This window comes from Nelumbo nucifera, chromosome 1 (genome assembly GCF_055504915.1).
Source record: "Nelumbo nucifera cultivar China Antique chromosome 1, China Antique-T2T, whole genome shotgun sequence".
NCBI classification, from domain to species: domain Eukaryota; kingdom Viridiplantae; phylum Streptophyta; class Magnoliopsida; order Proteales; family Nelumbonaceae; genus Nelumbo; species Nelumbo nucifera.
The window spans coordinates 116,531,473-116,536,165 of record NC_142649.1 but is presented as its reverse complement, the minus strand read 5'-3'; the positions used below and the strand labels follow the sequence as shown (position 1 = coordinate 116,536,165).

The following is a 4,693-nucleotide window of genomic DNA, read 5'->3' as shown; positions in this document are numbered from 1 at the left end:
TACATGTGAAAAATGGAAACCAAAGGGTACTCTTAAGAAAATAAAATGTCAAATTTATCCTTCATTATTTATCAAATTTTCAAAATAAAATCTAATTGATGAAAAACCCCTGCTTTCCAATTTTTCAAAGCTTTGCTTGACCCAATTTTACCCTTCGTCCCTCTCTCTTCTTCTTCACCATTTCTCTATCGGGCGGCCATCGGTGGTTGTTCAATAATTGTTTTGGTCTCAGATAAGGGGTTTCTTCTGCTTTCTCCCCGCCCTTAGACACCCTTTGCATTCGCCGGAAAGTAGAGTAAATTCTAAATTCTAAAACAGCCGCTGGCATACCCAAAGTTCCACTCTGCTGCAACAAATGGTCCAATCATCAATATCAAATACATCCCAGCTCGCAGAACAATCTTCACTAACTTGACCAGATTGTAGCGCTTATTAAAATAATACTACAAGGTTGAGAGTAAAGAAATCTAAGTTCCTCTTGAGCAAAACACAACAAAACAACAGAGAACCAGAGCTGATTCCAAAGTTAGTTGCATCCAATAAAACATCCTCTGATTAACTCACATTGCCAGGGGAAAGCTCATGTCCATTCCAGAACACATAAGTCTCTATTGCATCAGCCCCTCCTTCTTTAGCAGTTTTAACGAGCTCCGGCCACATCTACTTCAACCCACATTTACCATTATCAAGGTTATGAATAATGTCCAGAAAACTAAAGGAAAATAAGCAAAAACCAAACAAGTAAATGAAATTTCTTCAATTCAGGGCCAACAGAGCAAGAAAGGACGAAACTCACTCCAGGAACACTGCGAGGGTAATGAATGGAAGAAGAAATGATGAGCTTTCTCTGGCCATCGAAGATAAAAGAACGACTGTCATACGTAATATTAATGGGTAAAGACAATGCAGAGAAGCAAAAGAAGAGCAAGAACAGAGAGCCATCGAAATGGAGATAGAAATGTTCTTTTCCGCCATTGTTGAGCTCAACTAGAAGCTCATCTGAGCTCAACTACCCTCGAGTCCAAAAGGGTCTAAGAAGCAAAGCAGAAATAGTCTGCATTTAATCCAACAAGATCAAATAAACTGGTTTTATAGCAAAAAATAGAGCGCGTTGATGTCAGCAAGACGGCAATGATAATTACTCTTCAACCAGATTCCTGCCAGAGAGAGAGAGAGGGAGAGAGCAAATTAGCAAAAGAAAACAGCTTTCCCAATTAACAGCTTTCGAGATTCAGAGTCAGAGAAGATTTACTTTTGGCTTAAACGAGTTTATGTGACGCAGATTACATGAGCGTCACTACTGCCCACTCTGAGACAGGTTGGCCGTCGAAAGGGGACGAAGATGAGGCTGGAGCGATGCCGGACAACGCGAGAAAGCTGCTGGTGCTGTATATTCAAATTGATGCTGTATACTCAGCACCGACGCCGGAGCGCTGCCGAAGAACGCCAGAAAACTGTCGGTGCTGTATACTCAGCATCGACGCCAGAAAGCTACCGGTGCTGTATACTTAGCATCGACGCCGGTGATGCCCTTCCTCGCCGCCGGTAGGAGAGTCAGGGAAGTAACAGAGATTTGGTGGGTTTGGAGAAAAAAGCGGGAGAAGTGATCTAAGATTCCAAAAACTTTCAAATGAAATGAGGGAGCCAGAGGTGGAGGGGGCTATCGCCGCCGTTGGTAAAGATGGAGCTAGCGGTTTGGCGTAGCCTCTGGTTAAGAAGAGATTTATCGGGAAATGGGTAGACGGAGCTAGACAGCAGCGAAAGTGAAGTTTGGAAGTCTGCGACCAGACCCCTGAGGTGCGCGTCGTCTTCGCCGGAGCCTCTGCTTAAGAGCTAGAGCAGAGCCCAGAGCAGCAGATGGGTTTGCCTCCTTTCAGCCGAGTTATTGTGGACGTGCTTGGCAGCACTAGTTAAACGGTCGCAAGGTGATCGTGGTGTTCCGTCATGCAGGAGGTGGTCGTGGTGTTTCATGCGGCAGTGAACAATAAAGTTTAAGGGAGCTATTAAACAATTGTCAGAAAAATTAATGATGATCAACGATGATTTGGCACGACCTAACAGGAAGGGGACATCTACGCGCAATTTGATTGAAGGATGATAATTCAGCCGGGCTGGCCCAATCCGCTACATTCGCAGTCACCTCGGCTCCAAACCCGCTTCGGCGTAGAGGCACCTCGGGTATCTAATCCAGTTCGGGACTAAAGAATCGAAATTCTAGTTCGGATCTAACGAGCCAAAGCGTCGTATAACCAACTCCGAAGGCCTCCCCAACGGATCCCGAATCTCTTGGGGTCACGATGAGCTAACAGATTCCGAATCTCCAGAAATCACAATAAGAACTCATCCCGGTTTCGCCTGAATCGGAGGTGGACGATACGCCTCATCCACATACCGCCCTCCTCCAAAAATGGAACCAACCTTATCTCTACGGCCCGAGGAACCCGGAGCTCTTTCATGAAGCCCACGGCTACTCTAGTATATAAAGACTCGAAACCTCAAGGCAAAGGTATGTGTAATCACTCTACTCTCTAGCACTCAAGCTCTCAAGCATTTAGCTCGCATTTACAGCATACTTACTGACTTAAGCATCGGAGCGACCTCGTCGGGTTAGCTACCCCGGGTTCTCTGATAGATTGTTTTGCAGATCGATCCAGCTCGCCGTCCACCGGGAGTCCGGATCGCCCTCCAGCTAGGAGTGGTCAAATCGCACACCATCAATTGGCGTCGTCTGTGGGAATTCGATTGAAAGGTCATTCCTACCTCTTTGCAGCTTCAGCTCAACTTTAACTTCAATGCCATCCTCCAGCCACACCGGGAAAAGCGTCGAGATGAACACCACCGGGGGGCAAGCCCAGCAGCCAACCTTTCCCCAAGCTCCTACGGTGTGCATCGGACAGTTCACCATTCCACTCACAGCGTCTGGAGTCTCATCGCTGACTGCACCACCGAGCACCGCACAGGTGAGCACCCCCTTCCCCCAGTGGTAGGCGCAACTTTCTCTAAGCCTTCCATGGTTCCTCCTGGAGTGGGAAGTTCCTAGTTCCACGACCTCGTTCAGTGCATCCGGGCCATTCAGATCCAAATGTTGCAGGTTCAGCATTTTCAGCAGTACCAACAGTATTAATTCTACCAGCAATATCAACGCCAGTTCCCTCTACTACAGCCAAACCAGCAGTCGGTCCCACCTCGGCACCCAAGGCCCCATCACGGTTAGAACCCAAATCGCCTTGGGATTAACCAGAACATCAATCGATCCCCCCATCAGGGCGAAGAGACCTCACAAGCACTGATTCCTCTCAGGAGTCAGGTCTCACCCTGAGGGCGGAGAGACAGTCAACACACTCCACCAGCCTCGCCAGGAAATCTCAAAAATAGGTCCGGGGATAGTCGGTTGAATCCGCCTCGGCACTCACAACAAGAAAATGATGGCTTGTGAGCAGATAACCAGTTCGGGGTTCGAGGTGCAAACTCGAGACAGGACCTCTCCGTCCCTCATGATAGTCAGCCCTAGAATCCCTCAAGAAAACAGGATCTGCCTCGCGACAGGGCCACAGTACTAGATCAAACTGAAGTCAGTAGCACCAACACCGAGCCGGTAAAGAAACAGCAGCGGAGACGTCGCAAGACACGCCGTACCTTGGTTAAGAACAACCCGCCAACAAAGCCAAGCCAACGAGAATAGCAAACCAAAGGGAAGGAAGAAGTGAGCTCGGTGGCTACAAAGACCGCACCTCCACTACATTGCAGGTCATCTCCTCTGTCTCCCGAGCTCTTGGCGACCCCGATGTCAAAAGACTTCAAGATGCCCCCATTAGACAAATACGACGGGTCCTTCGATACTAACGACCATGTGGACTCTTTCTAGTCCCAGATGCTCCTAGCTGGGGCTGATGAGTCTTGCATGTGTGTAGCCTTCTCTACTACCTTCAAAGGGGTAGTTCGAACTTGGTACCAGAACCTCGCATCGGGCTCAATCAAAAACTGGTTGCAGTTCACTGACTTGTTCACTACACATTTCATCACCAGCAAAAAGTGTCCGAAGTCCCAGGAAAGACTTCTCAATGTGGTTCAGAGGGAAGGAGAATCGATTAGGAGCTATATCAAACGCTTCAATGACACTTGCTTGTAGATACCGAACCTTGACCTGGCAGTGAGACTCACTGCAGCCAAGAAGGGAATTACCCACAAGGAGTTTAAATGTTATGTTGTAGCAAACAAACCGAAGGACATTTCCGAGTTCCTTAAGCTAGCAGATCAGTTCATTGGCACCGAGGAGGAGATCAATCAGAAGGTCGATAACCCACCACCGGAGAAGAGGAAGAGAGAAAGTGAAGGAACAAGTAGTGGCAGACAGAAGAGGAAGAAAAACAAGTCCCCGAGTAGGGGAATAAACAACTCTAGAAGTCGATCCCCCTCACAATCTCGTAAATTAGGTCGGCGCTCCAGGACCCCTCCTGTTGAGAGAATGAACTACACACCCTTGAATGCTAAGAGGAGAGATCCTAATGGCCATTAAGGACTCCTCCTTCGTCAAATGGCCTCCTAGGTTAAGGGGAGACCCAACAGCAAGGAACCTGAATGTTTATTGTCACTTTCATCGAGATCACGGGCATAGTACAGAGAACTACAGGAACCTTCACGATGAGATCGAGGAACTCATCCGACGCGGATACCTGAAGAATTTCATCGTATG

The 4,693-nt window shown here is 47.9% G+C and overlaps 1 long non-coding RNA gene across 2 annotated transcripts; it reads right to left on the bottom strand.

The window, feature by feature from the left end:
• LOC104601820 (uncharacterized) lies at positions 1–1,959 on the bottom strand. 2 transcript variants are annotated; one of them, XR_016081443.1, is made up of 3 exons: positions 1,253–1,959; positions 565–1,157; positions 1–346 (listed from the first exon to the last, which is right to left on the bottom strand). It is a non-coding gene; the product is annotated as an uncharacterized LOC104601820 (long non-coding RNA). The 2 variants fall into 2 exon arrangements; XR_016081444.1 differs by having other exon boundaries at positions 1–660; positions 797–1,157.
• Positions 1,960–4,693: the final 2,734 nt, after the last annotated feature.